The 21,182-nt window shown below is 43.5% G+C and overlaps 1 protein-coding gene across 2 annotated transcripts in view; it reads right to left on the bottom strand.

Moving 5' to 3' along the window:
* JAKMIP1 (janus kinase and microtubule interacting protein 1) overlaps positions 1-21,182 on the bottom strand; it is a 2,220,219-nt gene that overhangs the window by 2,198,231 nt on the left and 806 nt on the right. The window lies entirely within an intron of this gene.

Here is a 21,182-nt window from a genome sequence, read left to right as displayed (position 1 = left end):
ATAGTGGGTGATTTCAATTACCCAAACATTAACTGGGAGAACTACTCAAGTACTAACTCCCTTGCCCAACATTTCCTAGAATTTATAAACTCAAATGCCCTGGATCAACTGGTCAACACCCCCCCACCAGAAGTGACAACATATTGGACCTGGTCATCACCAACATGGGCGACCAGTGTTCCACCCAGAGATCAACCCCTTGCTGGTTAGATCTGACCATAAACTAATCACTCTGGATATCCACATTCCGCTCCCACCCCCAGTCAAAGAAACCACCATGAAAAACTTTTCAAAAGCAAACTTCACGTTACTTAAGACCGAGGTGGAAAGTTTCACAGCCCCCATGCCAAAGGATAACGCTGTCCAAACTGCAAAATCCTTTACTAATGCACTCTACGGGCACCTACAAGAATGCATGGATCATGCTATCCCAAGCAAAACCAAGACTCACTACTCCAAGAAAAGGAAACCAGTCAGGTGGACCCCTGCCATAAACAAGCTATACAATAGAAGGAGGAAATTAGTGCAGAAAAGAGTAAAATCCCAAGAAGGGAAGACATCCCTGATCAGTATCAGGAAGAAACTACGATCCCTCATAAAATCCTCCAAGGCTAGCGTCGAAAGAAAAATTACCAAGGACTCCAAAGATAACCACAAGGCATTCTTTAGCTATGTCAAGAATCTAACTGGCAATTCTCAGATCTGCTCGGAGTTAGTGCAGAATGACACAAAATACACTGAACCAACCGATATCGGCAACATCCTAGCAGACAGGTTCAGTGCAAACTTCACCCCCCACCCCCAAAAGGGCCTATAACCATACCAGAAGAATGTAGTGCCCCTGACATCACAGACACTCAGGTTAAAACAGCCCTCTCCAAAGCCAAAACACAGCATCAATGGGACCAGACAGTGCCCCAGGCTACGTCCTACATGAGCTCAAAGATGAACTAACCCCTCACATAAACACACTGTTCAAACTCAGCCTCTCCACAGGCTATGTGCCCATAGAATGGCGCACAGCAACAGTTATTCCGCTCAGCAAAGGTGGAGCCACAACAGACCCCGGGAACTATTGCCCTATAAGCCTGATTAGCTTGGTCTACAAGGCTATGGAGCACATCATCATGGATCTCATAAACAGAGACATTGGAAACCACCAAACACTGGACCCTACCCAGTTCGGCTTTGTTAAGGGCAGACCATGCCTCCTAAACCTGGTGGACTTCTTTGAGACAGTTACCAAAGCTACAGATGAGGGAAAGGTGGTACACACAGCCTAGCTAGACCTTGCAAAGGCCTTCGACACCATTCCCCATTCAGGTATTATAGACATGCTCACCAGCCTGAACATAAGCCCCTACTTCACGAGATGGGTTGCCAACTGGCTCACGGACAGAACCCACATGGTAAGAGTTGCGGGAGCTAGGTCTAACTCTAAACCAGTTACAAGTGGTGTTCCCCAGGCCTCAGTCCTAGGACCACCCCTGTTCGGCATATACTTCTCAGAGGTACAGGCAAGCACAGAAGGACTATGGCTGACCAAGTTCACAGACAACTGCAAACTAGGGGCTATAACTGACTCTCCGGCGGACACAGACATCCTTCAAAAGGGTCTCACTGAGAAAGATGCCTGGTGTCAAAACCATGGCCTCAAGCTAAATGCCAAAAAGTGCATAGTCATCCCCTTTGGAAAAAACAAAGTACCCACAAACTATCACATAGGTGGTAGCCCCCTAAATACGGAAGACATAATAAGGGATCTGGGGACCCAAGTAGATAGTAACCTCTCCTTTGATAATCACATTGCCAAAGTAGTTACAAAATCCTTCTATGTGGTCCACCTAATCACAAAAGGGTTTACATCCAGATCAAAAAAGGTCATTATGCCCCTCTAAGCATCACTCATCAGACCCATCATCGAGTACAATGCCCCATTTGGGATGTACCTTACAAGACACCTGCAACAGTTGGAAAGACCACAGAAGTACCTCACCAAGAGGATCACTGGCCTCAAACAGATGTCCTATGCAGCACGACTGAAGAAACTCCAGCTGTACTCGGTTGCATACTGCCTACTCAGAGGTGATCTCTGCCTGACATACAAGGCCATGTCCAACCCAGAATTGATGGACATGCTCCATCTAAAGAAAACCATATCCCCTCGAGCCACACTCTCTAGGGATCTAAACCTCACCATAACAATAAATAGGAGGTGCTGGAGAGATAGATTCCTATCCCAGAGACTTCCCATGCTCTGGAACAAGATTTCAATCTACATTAGGCAGAGCTCCTCGCAAACCCTCTTCAAGAGAAACCTTGACGAGTGGATAGGAAACAGAAAGTTTACCCCGCGGATCACTTCAATGGCTCTATTGGACAGAGGCACAGGGAACTAATCTAAGGGGGCGGTGAACGCCAACACATTCCGGCTAGGCTTATAAATGCCTTCGGGTAGATAGCCTAGTACCTACCTATGAACCTTAGAGCAAGATACCACAGAATATCGGTCAAGGGCAAATATCTGGAGAAATATCTGCATGTGGACTCATCAATGTAATAAAAATAAGACAGAATAAACTGTAGTATATGAAATATGGTTCTTGGTCCAGCTTAGACAGATGTTACATCAAACAAATATTGTAACATGGGGTGAATCACAAAAACACATCCACTGATAGTGCCAGATGATACATCTATGCAAATTCCACTGCATTCAGGAAGATTGCAGGCACAGTCACTCACAATCCATCACTGTTTATCATATTTGTGTGACAAGGCCCAATGCTTAGAAAGAATTATCAGGAATAACCAACATGAGGAAGTAAGCTCATTAAATATCCCACTTGGTGCTGCAGCAGGGTCTGTGAGAAGAACATCTGGTACTAAACTGAGGCTGCAGGACAGGCAGAACATAAGTAGTGCTCATTCATAGTATGTGCATGTTGATGAGGACCTGTGTGATCCCATGTTTAAAGCAGCATTACAAAGGAAAAGTAATGTGGAAGCTTATAACCCCCATGATTTAAATCTGATCTATTTTTTGACCAAATAAAAGGCTAGAAATGGGGATATAGGAAAATGTTGAAAACGAGGAAGCAAGAAGAGGGCAAAACATATGGTAAAACCCTAGGGTGCAAACAGGACAGAAGTTGAGAGGGTGGGGAATTTTTTTTTTTTTGGCCAGGTGTCCATTTGATATATATATGTGTATATATATATATATATATATATATATATATATATATATATATATATATATATATACATATATATATGTATATATAAATATATATGTGTGTGTATATATATATATATATATATATATATATATATATATATATATATATATATATATATATATATATATACACACATATACATATACATACACATATAGATAGAGATATATAGATATGATGAAAAGGTAAGCTGGAGGAGGAAGTAAGGGAAGTAAGAGGAGTGAAAAAGGGTTAGGGTAGGTTGTAGGGGCACAAAAACACAGAAACAGATGAAAGACAGTGGTGATGGGGAGGACTGGACAACAGACAGGGTCAGGGATAGACACATTTAAAGCTGCAATCTCAACAGCCACAACTCAGTGGGAGTTTACTCGCCACCAGAGGAGGTTCTACTACTAGCAAATGCAGTCCTCTAGTCTCCTGTCAATGATCTTCTCCACTATACCCATCAAATGCAAATGGCTGATAAAGCTGTCAACTCTTTTCTCACTGCTACTGGCAAGAATAAGAGCACCACTGTCCAATGCAGGGCATGTCCACTGCAGGTGCAAAAGGAGGTGTGGCTGTGACTGTGACAGCTTAAGAGCCACCTGTTCTGAGTAGAGGTACAGGTTGTGGTGGTAGGCTGACAGGCCTTGCAGAAGGAATGAGTCCAGGTCTTGATTCTGCTGCATATAAGTGTAAAATAAAAGTAGGGAAACAAAATAATAAAGCCTCAAAATGTATGTAATAGAAAGGACAGCAAGAAAGAGGGTAGGGAAGAGAAAGGTACAGGCACAATGAAAAAATGCAGATGAGACATATCATTACCATGGCTTTGTTACAGGCATTATATGTTATGAGCAGGTATAGCCATCCCAAAGTAACAATTACGTCACATTACACAACCCATTGGGGAATTGAACCTATATCCATCAACACCTGTAATCCATAAGGAAAAGGCATATTTAGCTACTTGCATGCACAGACTAACAGTTGCAGTCAAAAACACAGTAATGCCATATGTAAAGGCAAGATTATAGATATGAAGAAAAAAAAAGAAGCTGAAATATACAGTTGACTTACAACATTACTGGTACTATACCTGAAAAAGCAACAAACAGTGTCACCAAATAAATATGCAAGTACTATCAGAACTTAAATATCTCTAGACAGATCAGCCACAATGAAAGGTTTAAATATATTTAATAATAAATAAAAGAACAAGAAAATACTCAGTATATAATCATAGTAACAGAGTTCAAAGTCACAACAAATATTTAAAACAATATTGCAGGACAGTCTCAAATAAATAAAGAAAATATCTAAGCTAAGCTTTGCTATATTCCTGACTATATCTAAGAGAATTACTATACCTTAGTACACTTACTTAATTAGAGCAGCAAGGCAGATGTGGTAAGTAGATCTTGATGTTGCCACATCGAAGACAAAATACAGAATGTTATCTCTCTCTCAGAGACTTCCCAAATTAATATCTCAAATATTACTGCTGGGATAGCTTGCAGAATGACATAATTTCTTGTCATCTGACTCTATCCCAGGTAAAACCCCCACTGCTGAAAGCTAGCAGTATTTGGCATCTACATGTGAAAATACACACAAAAGAGCTTCTCCTCAGATCTTGTTACTTACTGAAAGTCATAAAACAATAAAACTCTTTCAAGACAATACAGAAAGTTCCCTATTTCTAGACATTGTGTCTGTTACTGCACTGAAACTGAATGATATCATCTTTTTATGGCCTGGCCATAAATTAATTTAATTACAGCTATTTTTTTTTAAGTTAACCTCCTATGTTCCAGTTTCCATTGTTAAAATATATACATTTAAACAGTTACAATAGTGTATGCACATTTCTGTTCTCTTCCAGCTGGGTACACTGTGGATAAATCTTTATGCTCAGTACTTTACAAAATATATTTTCAACACACACTCCTGTAGCAGCAGTTTGATATACATATAACATACAATTCTTACACAAATCATTTCAATATTCACCAATGACATATAATTATTTACAAAATTCCAGACAGCTGGGCTGGCAGTATCGCCTCTCGTGACACTTGGTTTGGAGTATATCTACCCACACTTATTTCTAAACATGTGAAAAGATAAAAAAATATAAAGTGTAATTAAATTATGAAAACTGAAATGTATATAAGGGACAGAAGCATGTTGTTTCTGTGTGCTGTCTAAAAATATATCACAGTTTACCGCAGACTTGCTACAAGTGTGCAACAAATATCTGATTATATTAAGCTCTACATCATCTGTTGTATTTGCTATGTTTATACTGCAAATTATTTCTCATTAATTGTTACTTACTATATAGCACAAGTAGACAGATGTCAAATTAATTAATATAATTTTTTCACGAAGTAACAAATAAAATTAGTGACTTATATAATATAAAAGCTGGATAAATAACACAAATTAAATGCTTTAGACAGCAATTCTGCAGTTGAAACTCTGTACCTTGTTTAAAAATAAATGTTACTGTAATAGAAAGATGTCATGTTTGTAACAGTAACTTTAGAGAAAGAGCTACAAAACCATTGAAGGACAAAGCTAAAATATATCTGACTAGTAAGCACTTTTCTATTGGGAAGTGTAACTTAGAAAGAAGGATTGTATATATAAAAGCAGAGGCACTCAGCTGTAAAATCTGTACATATAAAAGCAGAGGCACTAAATTGTAAAATCTGACAGTCTTTCTACTGGCAAAATAAATTGCACTTGTATGACTGACCCTCTGGTGCTTTACGTTTACATAACTTGTTCTTTGAGTGTTGTGTTCCTCACAGATTAAGTAAGCAGCAGAGACCTCCAAAGCATAAATGGGACCAGATGGTGTCCCGGCTGCTCTGTGTACATGAGGCAGCTGTAACATTGCCTCAAAATACACCGAACCCACAGACATTGCCAACATCCTAGCTGACAGGTTCAGCGGAAACTTCTCCCCCCCTTCCCACCAAAAGGGCAAATATCTATCCCAGCAGAGTGCTGCCCCCCTAACATCTCAGATGCTCAGGTAAGAGCCGCCCTCTCCAAAGCAAAAAAACACAGCATCAATGGGACCAGACGGTGTCCCGGGCTGCGTCCTACATGAACTCCAAGAAGAGCTAAACCCAAACATAAAACTACTGTTCAATCTCAGCCTTACTACAGGATATGTACCCAAAGAGTGGCATACAGCAACAGTGGTCCCACTCCACAAAGGTGATGCCTCAACGGATCCTGGAAAAGTACAATTTTGTACCTACCATAAATGTAGATGTTCGAAGATCCACATTGCTGCAGTCCTTACACTTGGGTAGTCCGCTGTCCTCGGTCGGCCCGAATATCAAAGTATTAGGCTGACGTCGGTCAAGGCGCTTAAGACTGACATCAGGACGTCAGGGTACAAATGCGCATGACCGACGTCATATCCTCAGTCTTTTCTTGCCCCAGATGTCAGAAGACCCTAAAAAGAAAGGTCAAAACCAAAAGACAGCAAAAAACAACCAACCACCCTTGCACTAATCATATGTACAATATATACAATATCCACAATATTCACAACCCAAACCACACAACCGCCTCTAACTACAGGGGAAGGAGGGTGGACTGCAGCAATGTGGATCTTCGAACATCTACATTTATGGTAGGTACAAAACTGTACTATGTTCTTCATCTCACATTGCTGCAGTCCTTACACTTGGGTAGAATCCCAAAGCAGAGGTAAGGGAGGATGGCAAAACTATAAAGCATTAGGTGCTGCCAAAATGCCCTGTAAAATTGCAGTGGCAAAACCAGCCCTAGATTTAGAGTAAAGTGGAAGGTGGTAATGCTTAGAGAAAGTATGCACTGAACTCCAAGTAGCTGCCTCCAAAATATCTTTAGTTGCCACCCCTTAAAAAGCTGTAGAAGTGGCAGTAGCCCTAGTGGAATGAGGCCTAATCCCAGCTGGAATCACCTTACCATGATGGGAATAACAGAAAGCAATACAAAACCCAATCCACTTAGAAATAGTTTGTTTTGACACAGGCTTGCCCTGAGAACCCAAAGCAAATGAAACAAATAACTGCTGAGACTGCCTGAACCCTTTAGTTCTGCTCAAATAATATCGCAACTGCCTGTGTATATCCAAAGTGTGCAAAATCTTTTCCCCTTTATTTTGGGGTTTGCATAAAAAGTAGGCAAATGAATAGTTTGGTTTAAAGCCACACTAGAAACCACTTTAGGCATAAAGGAAGGATTAGTGCAAAGATACCCTATCCTTATGGAAAATTAAGAAAGGCTCAACCGCCATAAGGGCCTGTAATTCAGAAACCCTTCGCAGAGGTAATGGCCAAAAAAGCAGTCTTCCATGATAAATATTTCAACTCGGCAGTAGCTGCAGGCTCAAAAGGTTGTAGAGTGAGTTTCTCCAACACAAAACTGAGATCCCAAGCAGGAGTAGGAGCTCTCTTATATTCTTTGCCCCTCTAAGGAATTGCTTAAACAAAGGATGAGAAAACAATGGTGGGTCACAGTCATAGTGAGCAGAAATTGCTGCAGCATGAACCTTAATAGAAGAGAAGGACAAACCTTTGTCCAGTAACTCAGTAAGATATTGAAGAGCCACACTTAAATTAGGCTTAGAAACATCAAATTCCTTTGCTGTACTCCAAAATAAAAATCTCTTCCATTTATCTGCGTACACTTTCCTTGTACTAGGCCTTCTGGCCTCCAAAATAACATTCAAAACTTGCTGTGGAAGCTGAGACCCTCCAGGGTTTAAAACAGAATATGCCAGGCTGTTAGATGTAGAGAGTGAAGTTTGACATTGAGTAAATGACTGTTCTCCTGAGACAGCAGGTGTGGAATCGAAGGCAAAGGCCATGGAGGCTCCCGTACCAGACTTCTCAGTAATGGGTACCAGTGCTGTCGAGGCCAATCTGGAGCTATTAAAATCATCTTTGGCTTGTCCTGTCTGACCTTCAGGAGTACCTTTGGGAGGAGAGGCAGAGGTGGAAAGGCATACACATGAAGATTGCTCCAATTGAATGAAAGAGCATCCACTTTCCAAGCTGTGGGATGAAACCTTTTTGTGCAAAACTTTGGCAGCTGGTACTGGTAGTTTAGTGGAGAAGCGAACAGATCTATGTCTGGAGTTCCCCATAACACTGTCAATTTCTGAAATACATGAGGATCCAATTTCCACTCGTGGGGATCCATAATTTGTCTGCTCAACACATCTGCTAAGGAGTTCTGTGCTCCCGGCAGAAACCTTGCCTGAAGATTCAGCTGTAAACTGAGAGCAGTCTCCCACAAAATCATTGCTTGTCTGCATAGAGGATAAGAATCGTTCCCCTTGCTTGTTGATGTACCACATGACAGTTGTGTTGTCTGTTAGAATCAACACCTGCCCTGGAAGAAGTAAATCCTTGAAAGCTATTAATGCAAATTGGACTGCTAACATCTCCTTCAAGTTGATATGTAGATGTTGAAGTCTGGCAGGCCACGTGTCTTGTACCCACTTTCCATTTAGATGAGCTCCCCAAGCTTTGTCTGAGGCATCTGTCGTTAGAATCTGACTCGCCTCTGGTCGGTCACAGAGAGTCCCTTGTTTAGGTGACATTCCTGAGCCCACCACAAAAACTCCTTTTGAATGCAAGGTATTATCTGAATGACAGTGTCCATATCTTGGCAGTGCTGTGTCCATACATTTTGAGATACCATTGTAGCTTCCTCATATGCAGTTTGGCATTGGGAAGCACCAGAATACAAGATGCCATGAACCCCAAGGCTTGAAGGACTGTCCTTGCAGTCAGCCTGGACTGATGAGACAATTGATGGAAGTAAAGAGAAAGATTCTTTTGTTTGTCCGGGGTCAAAAAGGCCATCTGGGACGCTGTATTCAGTCTCACACCCAGAAAGCACATGTCCTGAGAGGGTACTAGACTGGACTTTATTTCGTTCACAGAATACCCCAGGCATCTTAGCACTGCTATCACATACTGTAAATGATGAAGAAGTTCGTCCTTTTCTTGGGCCAGAATCAGGCAATCGTCCAAATAAGGATAGATCTGTATTCCTCGTAGCCTGAAGAAAGCTATCACTGGAGCCAGAACTTTCGTGAACACTCTGGGCGCAGTAGATAAGCCAAAGGGCAATGCAGAGAACTGATAATGAGAAGTCCCAGCCGCAGATACATCAACTGAGCCTGATAGGAACATGAAGGTAAGCCTCCTTGAGATCCAGAGTCACCATCCAGTGATCTTTGCCCAGCAGAGGCAAAAGCTGTTGTAACGTCAACATTTTGAACTTGGGAATGTCCAGATATGTGTTGAGGATAGATAAATCCAAAATTGGTCTCCACGTGTTCCCCTTCTTTGGTACTAGGAACAGGCGAGAATAAAATCCTAGGCCCACTTCTGGTAGAGGGACCGGTTGTATGGCCCCTATTTGAAGTAGCAGAGAAATTTGTTTGTGAGCCTCTAATCTTTGCTGAGGAGGAACGTCTGGCATGCCTTTGAAAGGAGGCAAGGTATGGAAATAAAACTTGTAACCTTGGTGTATGATATCCAATACCCATCTGTCTTGAGTAATCAAACTCCAATTTTCCTTGAAGAGTGCCAACCTTCCTCCCAAAGGTGCTGCCAGGCAAGAAGGATCTGGCAGCTGAAAAGGTAGGTCATTGGGCCTGTTTACGAAAGGACTGGCCCCTGCCCTCACCCAAAGACTGTGCAGGTGAACTCCCCGTTCTAGGTCTGAAGGAACTCTGAGCTCTGCCCCTACCACGTCTAGATCTACCCCTAGACTGAGAATCATAAGAAGGATCGTCCACCCCTTAGCAGGCCAATTCCTACTAAACCTGAACTTGCAAAAAAATCTTTAACAGCCTGCATAGACTTAGCCTTGTCTTCCATTTTCTTAAAGACTGACTCCACAGGTGAACCAAACAACACATCAGACTGTAAAGGAGCATCCAAAATCCTTGTCTTAACATGGTCAGATAAATTCTGATCCCTCAGCCAGGCGTGCAGAACTGAACCAGTGGCAGCCACCCTAGACGAGGCCTGTACAGCATCAAAACCACATTGTAAAGAATGCTTACCCACCTGTTCCGAGACATGCACCAAATCTTGTAATTCTTTACACTCAATGCCTTCCGCCAGAGCATCTACCTTAGACTTCAATTGAGAAAGAAGATAGTTTTGATATTTCAACATGTGAAACTGGCAATTCAAAGCCCTCATAGCTAAGGTGGAAGAAGTATAGACTTTCTTTCCCCATCTATCCAAAGCTCTGGCCTCTTTATCTGGAGGAACTGGATTTTTACAACAGAGGCCTTGACACCCTTAGGTCCCTGACTAACAGTTTCTGGGTCCGCCCTAGGACTCTTATAAAGATATTTATGAGCCTCAGGCACCCTGTAATACCTATCCGGTTTAACAGGAGCAGGAGGCAAAGAATCAGGATTAAGTGAAGCCTCTGCAAACACATCTTCCACAACATCCAGAACAGGTGGTATAGCCAAAGGCCTATGCTGGGGTAAAGGCAAAAATTCCCCAAGCCTGTTCCTGGCATCAGCGAAGTCCTGACCCTCCCACTTAAAATGTTCCCTCATGGCATGAACAGTCTCTGAAAAGAAAAATCCTCTGGAGGAGAAGCAGAAGGAGTCGAATCATCTGCATCAGAATCAGAATAAGGAGAGTACTCCTGCAAGTCTTCAGCGAAGACTCTGAAACATCAAGCCTGCTCAAAACTCCCCAACTCTGGTTCTACCCTAGGCCTCTTATCAGGAGGCAAAGAACCTCTAATCAAAGTAATTAAATCTTCTGCCATTTTAAGCATGTGCTTCTTGGGCACAGATCCTGTAGAACTAGGAGTGACCCCAACAGAAGCTAAACCTGGCCTGCCTCTGGGAGAAGCCTTGGAAACAGAAGGAGAGGGCCTAACCACCCTAGGAAGGGAGGGAGTACAGTAACCTGAGAAGCCCCTTCAGCCTGACCTGCCTCCTGAGAGGCCACATCCTGCAATATCAAAGTCTCCCCCTGGGACTCCAGAGAAGCCTCCGCGGAACCACCGGTTCCACTGACGACTCTTCTTGCCTGGGTTTAGCTGCTTTGTCTTTGCGCTTCTTGAAGCGTCGAGCATCCGACGGCATATTATAATTGCACCGCTTCGAAGACCAACCTGGCACAATCTAACCTTTGCTTAATAGATTGAACCTAGCACAGCGACACCCAACAACGTCGTGCTCAGGCCCCAAACAAGGAATACACAAAGTATGATAATCCCTATTATCTGCTTCCCACAAGAAATACAGTTATTCACTTTTTCTGACATCCGGTAAACCACTGAGGCAAGAAAACTAAATATTCGCCAACTTTGACTCGGTCTGAAACTCAACGGCACTTGCAACGCTGCTTCTGCATCGGACCATGCGGCAAAAGACTGAGGATATGGCGTCGGTCATGCGCATTTGTACCCTGACGTCCTGATGTCAGTCTTAAGCGCCTTGACCGACGTCAGACTAATACTTTGATATTCGGGCCGACCGAGGACAGCGGACTACCCAAGTGTAAGGACTGCAGCAATGTGAGATGAAGAACATCTATCGCCCCATAAGCCTGACTAGCGTGGTGTGCAAAGCTATGGAAAGGATCATCATGGACCTCATAAATAAAGATATTGGGGACCTACAGACACTGGATCCTACCCAGTTTGGTTTTGTTAAGGGCAGATCCTGCCTCTTAAACCTGGTCGATTTCTTTGAAACAGTCACCAAGGCCATTGACGAGGGGAAGGTGGTCCACACAGCCTACCTGGACCTCGCAAAAGCCTTAGATACAATACCCCACTCGGGCATTACAGATAAGCTCACCAGCTTAAATATAAACCCCTATGTCACTAGATGGGTTGCAAACTGGCTCAAGGACAGAACCCACATGGTTAGAATTGCTGGAGCCATGTCAGACTCCAAACCAGTTACAAGTGGCATCCCACAAGGCTCAGTCCTGGGACCTCTCTTGTTCGGTATATATTTCTCTGAGGTACAGGCCAACATGGAAGGACTGTGGCTGACCAAGTTCGCAGATGACTGCAAACTGGGCGCCATAATTGACTCTCCACCCGACACAAGCATCCTCCAAAAGGGCCTCATAGAAACAGACAACTGGTGCCAGATCCATGGCCTCAAGCTAAATGCCAAAAAGTGTATAGTCATCCCCTTTGGCAAAAACAAAGTGCCCACAAATTACCACATAGGTGGTAATCCATTAAGTACAGAAGTAATTAGGGACCTGGGGACCCAAGTTGATAGCAATCTCTCATTTGACAACCATGTGGCCAAAGTGGTTAGAAAAACATTTTATATAGCCCACCTAATCATGAAGGGATTCACATCTAGATCAGGGGAGGTCATCGTGCCTCTTTACTCATCCCTCATCAGGCCCATAATTGAGTACAATACCCTTTTGGGATGTACCTTACCAGACACCTGCAGCAACTGGAAAGACCCCAAAAGTACCTCACCAAGAGGATCAAAGGGCTCAAACAGATGCCATATGCTGCCCAGTTAATGAAACTCCAGCTCTACTCAGTGGCATACCGCCTGCTCAGAGGCGATCTGTGCCTGACATATAAAGCCATGTCCAACCCGGAATTAATGGACATGCTGCACCTCAGAAAATCCAAATCCCATTGAGCTACGCGCTCGAGAGACTTGAACCTCAGCACTGAAATAAATAGGACATGCTGGAGGGACAGATTCATAACCCAGAGGCTCCCTTCACTCTGGAATAAAATCCCAGTCCAGGTTAGGCAGAGTCCCTCATTGACTCTCTTCAAGAGGAATCTTGATGAGTGGATGGGAGATAGTAGATTTACCCCGGGTATTACTTCTGTGTCACTGTTAGACAGAGCCACAGTATACTAACCTCGAAAAAGGGCATAGCAAAATTAATTTAAAATGGGTGGCGAAAGCCAAACACACTCTGGCTAGGCTTATAAATGCCCTCGGGCAGATAGCCTAGTATGAACCTATGAACCTATGATACTCCTACTAAACTACAGTTCCAATATGTTTTTGCAACTATGTTAACTTTTTAAACAGTCGCATTCCTGTGGTCAAGATATACGAGAACCTAAACAGTCTTTAAAGTCCTATGTACATATTTAGACCAAGGAAATTGTACAGTTAATGTCCATATGTTCATATGATCATATGGATAGCAGTTTGAGGATCTCTAGTCACATGAGGGAGCTTGAATGGCTACATCCATTAATGTACGGCAAGCCAATGTGAAATTCCAGAGAAATCACCATGAAGATATCTTGAATCAGGGATGCAGTCATCCCACAATCTCCTCTGTATATACTCTTAACATGGGAACAATATTCCCTGGTCCCTAAAGAGACACGGGACCCTAAAAGAAGGTTACTGTTCCAGTTTGAAGTGAAGGTGAAGAAAAAGAAGTTATGTACTCACCATAACATTCCATGTGAGGTGTTTCATCTCGCCGTTCATTCATCACTGATGGGTTTGGAGCCGGCCGACTAGCAAGCTCAAAGTTCTCCAGTAGCTTGAGACCCCACCCCTTATCCCATAACGCATTGCTGGAATTACCTCAGATCTTGTTTGCTGCGTACCAGATAATAGTACAATAATTATGCTACCTAGGAATGAATACATATTGAAAAAACAGGATGAAGACAGCCTCCAGGTCAACTGTCAGCCAGGAGGGGGAAGGAGGGAGGGACGTGAGAATGAAGGCGAGATGGAACAACTCACATGGAATGTTATGGTGAGTACATAACTTCTTTATGTGAAGTTGTTCAATCTCGACGTTCATTCATCACTGATGGGTAGCGTCCCTAGCACCCTGATCTTGGGTGGCTCATGGCAGTACACTTTTCAGAACCGTAGAACCAAATGAAGCCCTGTCCCTGGAGGCCTTATCCACTTTGTAATGAGTTATAAAAGTGTGAGGTTTAGACCAGATGGCTGCTGCACAGATGTTATCCAAAGGCAATTTGGCTTGAAAGGCTGACGAGGTAGAAACTGCTCTGGTTAAATGAGCCTTTACCGTACTAGATAATTGCATTTTATGACAAGCATATGTATAGGTGATGCAATCCGACAGCCACTTAGACAGGGTTGTTTTAGCAACTGGTTTACCTTTCCTGGTCTCAGAAAAGGACACAAAGAGCTGATCTGATTTCCTAATGTCTTTGGTTCTGTCCAAATAAAAATCTAAGTTGTCTATGAACATCGAGTTTATGCAACATATATTTCAATTTGTTGTTATGATTAGGAAGAAAACTGGCAACTCAATGACTTGATTAATGTTAACCTCAGAACATACTTTACGCAGAAAGGATGGATTAGTTCTGAGAAATACTCTGTCAGTATGGAAGACCATGTAAGGGGGCTTGATGGAAAGAGCTTGGAGCTCTGACACTCTACAGACTGAAGTGATGGCTACTAAGAAGATAGTTTTCCATGACAAGAATTTTAGTTCACAAGATGATGCAGGCTCAAAAGGAGGAAGAATGATACGAGATAACATAAAATTCAAATTCCAGGGGGAATAAGATGTCTTCATTGGAGGCCTTATATGAAAGGAACCTTTTAGAAAAGCCTTAGACAATTGGTGAGCCATAATATTCCAACCATCAATTCCTAGATGGAAATTAGATATAGCAGATAACTGTACTCGTACCGTAGCGACCACTGCTCCTTTGTTGAAGATTTCTGTCAAGAATTGTAAGATAGAAGACAATGGCGCTTGATAAGGGTTAATGTTGTGGGAAGAAGCCCAAATGGAAAATCTCTTCCACTTACTACAATACAATTTTCTGGTGGAAGGTTTCTGGGAAGCCAACAAAATCTGACTAGTGTCATGGGAAAGATTATAGAGCCTGGCTATGTGGGGAATTGGAGCAGCCAAGCGGTTAGCTTCAGTGTCTGCAATGACAGGTGAAGTCTTTCCCTGAATTAGCCCCCCCTACCCTATCAGGGAAGCGTTCGTGGTCACAGTGGCAACTGGAGGGGGAAGCATGAAAGGACGTCCTACTGTGACATGAAGAGAAGTCAACCACCACTGAAGATCCTTCTTGCAGGAATTTGTGGGGTAACAAGATTGCTCTGCTCAGTCTGTCCACTATTATGATGGATTTGCCTGGAATGTGTGTTGCCAACAGAAAGCGCTGGGATGACAGTGCCCACTGCCATACTCTGATGGCTTCTCGGCAAAGGGGATAAGACTTGGTCCCGCCTTGTTTGTTCAGATACCAGACCACTGACATGTTGTCTGTCTGTATTGCAACTGTTCCTAGACGAAGAGAGTCCTGAAAGTATTGCAACGTTAGAAGTACTGCTGTCATCTCCAAGACATTGATATGCAGATGTGATTCTTGATCTGTCCATGTGCCTTGGGCAGTCTTTCCCTGAAATAGCCCCCCCTACCCTATCAGGGAAGCGTTCGTGGAAACAGTGGCAACTGGAGGGGAAAGCATGAAAGGACATCCTATTGCGACATGAAGAGATGTCAACCACCACTGAATATCCTTCTTGCAGGAATTTATCAGGATCATGTGACTAATTGGAAGTTCTTGGTAAGACCATTGCATGAATAGAAGCCATTGAAGGATTCTCATATGCATCCTTGCTAAGGGGATTGCTAGAATAGCTGCCGCCATCAATCCTAGAACTTTCAATACCTCTGCTGTTGGTACTCTGTTCTTTCTGGCGGATGGCGAAGAGTGATGGTTGACGTGTCTAGTTCTATCCCTATAAACACGATATGCTGCGATGGCAACAAGGCAGACTTTTCGAAGTTGACTGTAATGCCTAGCTGATCACAGAGTGTCAGAGTAGCCTCTCTCGCTTGAAGAAGTTGATGCCTGGTGGTGGAGGTAAGGAGACAATCATTTAGATATGGAAACACCTGGAATCATAGACGTCTCAGGTGAGCCGTGACTACTGCCATGCACTTGGTGAACACTCTGGGGATTGTAGTGAGACCAAAGGGCAGAGCTCGAAATTGATAATGATTGGCTCCCAGCTGGAAACACGGGTGATCTCTGGATGGTCTAGCCATCTTTTTGTGGTAGTACGCATCCTTGAGATCAATCGGGCACATCCAATTGTCCTTCCCCAACAAGGGGAGTATGGACTGTAGCTTGACCATTCGGAACTTCTCTTTTCTCACAAATTGGTAGAGTCTGCTGAGATCCAAAATGGGTCTCCAGTCCCGTTTTCTTTGGAACCAAAAAGAACCTTGAGTAAGTTCCGAATCCTGTCTGGTCTGCTGGGACTGGCTAGATGACTCTTCTAGCAATCGGCGTACCTCTATTGCTGCTTGTCCCATGTGACTGGGTGGGACTTCCGGGATTTTTTGATGGGAAGAGGCTGGGTGGAGAATGGTATGAAATACCCTCTGGAAATGATACTTCGTACTTAAATGTCATTTGTTATATTTAGCCAGGCTTTGGGGTACAAAGATAAGTGATCCCGACTGCCTCCAGAGTAGGACAGGCGGGCCTCCCTTCAAATGATCTCTGTCACCCTGGTGTTGCGGACCCCCTCTGCCGCGAGGGTGGCATCTTCCACTGAAACCTCCTTCTCTGCCTCTGGATGGGGGCTCTTCACGTGTGTCTTGAAAGGCTCCTTGGGCTTTCCGGAACCACATCTTTCCTCCCCTCTGACCTTTGGGAAAGGGTCGAGTGGGGGTGGAAAATCAGACTTCGATGGCAGACAGAGTCTTTCCTTCTTGCTCACACCTGGTTAAAGTCTCCTTCACCTTTGGCCCAAACAAGGATGAGCCGTCAAATGGGGTATTATTAAAGGAAGACTTGAAGGGTTCCGCGAAGGAACAGAGTCACATCCAGGCATGCCTACGGAGAGTGATTCCTGTACCTGCGGCTCTGCTCGAACCATCAGTTGCGTATAATACGAGACGCATGGACGAGTTGACTATCGAATTGAGATTAGAGAGCTGAGTGGCAATCTTATCGGATACACTCGAAGCTACAGCACCCTGAAGAGTATCTCCCAACTCCTTAAGGAGATCTCTCTGCAGTCCGGTACCAACATGGCATCAACAGGGACTCCTTTGGTCAAAAAGGACTTATCCATAAGGGCTGAAATAAACTTATTAGGCCTCCGAGGAACAGGTTCCATAGATTCTGGAGACCCCACGCCCTACGAGAGACCAGATCCATAAACTCATCATAGGGCGGAGATACCCAAGAGGTGGAAGGTTGAGACCCAAACGCCTTCAAGAGAACCGACTCGTCCTCAGTAGGCCTCTTGGAATGCCAATCACCCCTCTGCCATAGGATTTCAAGAATCTCCACAAAGGAGATGTCCTCAGAGGGGGATCTAGGGGACCCTTCTGATTCATCCAGGTCTGTGTCAGATGTGATAGACTCCTGAGGGGAGTCCAAATGCCTCCTCTTGCATAATCTCTTCCTGTGAACCTCTTCATGGGGAACTTCTGGAAAAGACTCAGAAGAGCAGGGAGCGCCCTGTGGGGCTACCTGAGGCTCTGGGTCTCTACGCTTGGGAGGACCAGAGGAAACAGAAACAGACACATGCACTTTAGGGGAAGAAGAGGCCAGACCTTGAGATGAGGAAGTCTTGGGAGACAACACTCACCTCATGGCATCAAAAGGACCTCGGCTCTGATGAGAAGGAGTCGATGGCTCTGATGGAGCCATGATCTCCTTCCGCACTGAAGCCATGGGCTCCGAGCCCGTGGTAGGAGCCGAGCTTACCCGAGCTGAGGCCCCGAGAGGAAGAGTCCGCACCAACAAGTCAGTACGGCTATCCTCCCCAGACCCGACCAGAGAGTGTCGGCTCCTAGACTCCCCGGTCGGTGCCGAGAACGTCCGAGCAGATGGAGCCGACGGCACTGGAGCAGGTGTCGGCTCCAAGGGATTCACGATCATCAGGTCTGCCTCCTCCGGCTCCGAAGGTCCGATATGACTCAGAGGAGGAGCAGACAATTCAAGGGTAGTGGTCTTCAGCTCCGACGGCTGTGTCTGAGTCGACAGCAATTTAACTAAGCCTGGTGCCTTCAAGAGTTTCTGAACCAGCTGGTCCATATCCAGATCAGATAAGCTGAGAGAGGACCTAGAAGAGTGGACAGATGGAGCCGATTGGAGCAACATGGAATGAGGTTTTCGGTAACCGGTTCCAAGGCTGTGTCCTGGTTCCAAAAAGAGCAGACTGTCGGCTCTGAGGGCAGTGGAGCCGAAGTCACCACAATTTCTGACCTCTTTCCTTTCTTGGATCTAGAATCAGTGGAATACTTTGAAGATTTGGATGATTTACTGGCTCCATCCTGGTCAGACAATGCCTCAGAAAAGGGGTGCTTAATGATACCCCTATCAGTCAATTTCCTCTTCCTTTCAGCTAACACTCTTGTGGAAAAGGAATGACATATGCTACAAGACTCTTGCAGATGTACCTCACCCAAGCAGTAAACACACTGCACATGGGCATCTGTGACTGACATTTTCTGTCCACAGTCTGGGCACTTTTTAAACTGACATTTTCTGTCCACAGTCTGGGCACTTTTTAAACCCAGACTTTGGATGCTTGTCCTTATCTTCAGACATTACACAACTCAAGCACACTAATTAACTAAGAGCTGTTTTAAATTAAGTGACTCACACAAACATACACACAGCCCAAAAAGGGGCACTAACAACTAATAACTACAAACAGTAAATAGAGTATCCAAAACGACAGTCCCAAAGGGGATCACTGACTAATTACTAATCCTAAGGCCAAAGGGCCAAAGGCAAGATAGAATACTCATGAAAGGGGTAAAAGAACAGAAAAACTACTATTTACTAACTAGTATATTTGCTACTATAAACAGAACAAAGTATATAAAAAAGTGAAAATATAACTTGTTGAAAGTTGAAAAACTCCCAATAAAGTCTCGAGCCAAGCTGGAAACCAAGAGATCCGTGCCGCAGCAAACTAGATCTGAGGTAATTCCAGCAATGCATTATGGGATAAGGGGTAGGATCTCGAGCTACTGGAGAACTTTGAGCTTGCTAGTCGGCCGTGTCGGAACCGAGGATCGGCTCCGAACCTATCAGTGATGAATGAATGGCGATACTGAACAACTTCACATTGTTAGTTCTCAAAGAAAAGAAAAAGCATTATTTACTTACTGAGTGATTAAATTACAGGCCTGATCTTAGGCCTGCTGTGTCCAGAGAACAATGGAGAAGAAAGAAGAGGAACGGAACCAACAGAAAAGGAGAACAACAGAACCACAGCAACCTCAGACTGCTAATCATTAAATGAGAATCTCTCCTCGAGGGTCAAACCAGAACAGCCACCTACCACCCCATTACTCCAGCCAAGCCAAGACCACTGGGAGACAACCCTGAGGAAAAATGCAGTAAGCTATACTTAATGAAAATTATCATCATTGCTTCCTAAGAGCTACAGGAGCTGGCACCACTTTTATTTATTTATTTTATTTATTTAACATTTGTTAACTGGGAAAGGCTGACTTGGAACAAAGCCAATTTTAAGTGGAGGCCCGGGAAGAAATACTCCAGATGCATGTCTTTGAATGTAGGAGGAAACTGGTGCATCTGGAGGAAACCCACATGAATGCAGGGAGGACAACCAGACTCCGCACAGAAGGCACTCCAGCCGAGAGTCGAACTGGAGAACCTCTTGCTGTGAGGCGACAACACTACCGCTGCACCACTGTGCCATCCGTCCATTTCAGTTAAAAGTATATGAAATGTACAGCCACCAAACAGAAAGCTAATCACTTACACAATATTGGATCTTTAAGCAAAGTTGAAAAGTTAGCAAAGAAAGCCCAAAGAATTAACGTGTGGCGTGAAATAAATCCAAGATAAGCGATAAAAAAGCACACACACACAGAAACACGACTGAATAAAACAACCAACACATAAAAATAAACATATTTAATAGTAAAACTGGTAAGCGCTTTTGTTGTATAAAATAGAAACTTCAGACCAAAAGTGAGAACATACAACATCCACATTTAAATAAAATTACATCACTGCCTGTTATACAACTAACCAATCAGTGGAATCGCACTGAAACATGAAACAAAAACATACTTCTAAGGGATGTATAAAAGAAAAAAAATTAAAAAAAATAAAAACATCACATGAGGGCATCATGACTCCACATTGATGAAACTGATTTTGAGAATAGTATGTGTGTCTACATAGTGATTTCATGAAGACGGGGTACAAAACTGTAGAAATAGAGAATGGTATTAAGGAAGCCAGTATGTTAAGGAATGATAGGGCTAAGTCTTTCTTTGCTCCACCAATAAAAGATAATCTTAGGAGTACTAGGGTCGGCAGTACAGTGAGAGCTCCCCTCTCTTTCAGTAGTAATACAAATGCACGTAGGAACATCATTTCAAAGAACTGGGATATTTACTTATAGATCCCTTTATATCTGAGATAGTTGGGGGTGCCCTACTTTCTATTACAAGAATAAGAAGACTTTGAAAAGGATACTTGGTTACCTGAAAAGGCACTGAAATAGGCATTTTGGTTTAGGTACCCATAGATGCGGAAAGTGCAATTTTTGTGATTTTCTAAGTATAGATCAAACATTTTTTCATCCTGATATGGGCGAGAGTTTCATTTTTCTGCTTCAGCTGATTGCAATACCATTAATGTGATGTAACTCCCTTTTTGTAAGGTACACTCTTCATTCTATGTTGGCAAAACAAACCGCAAGTTTAAAGATAAAGTTAGAGACCATCTTTATTGTACGTAAGGAGAATGTGGTTAATGCCCTAGCAAAGCATGTTAATACATTTGGAGCTGACCACACTTTTAAGTTTATAGCTACAGATGTAGTGGGGACTGACATTAGAATGGGGGATGTAGAAAATGAGACTGAGTTAAGGAAGATTAGAGGGATAATCTCACTGCAGTCCC

The sequence above is a fragment of the Protopterus annectens genome, chromosome 14.part0, assembly GCF_019279795.1.
Source record: "Protopterus annectens isolate FY-2018-M chromosome 14.part0, PAN1.0, whole genome shotgun sequence".
In the NCBI taxonomy this organism is placed as follows: domain Eukaryota; kingdom Metazoa; phylum Chordata; order Ceratodontiformes; family Protopteridae; genus Protopterus; species Protopterus annectens.
Note: the sequence above shows the minus strand (reverse complement) of the source record. Positions and strands in the feature narration are given on the sequence as shown.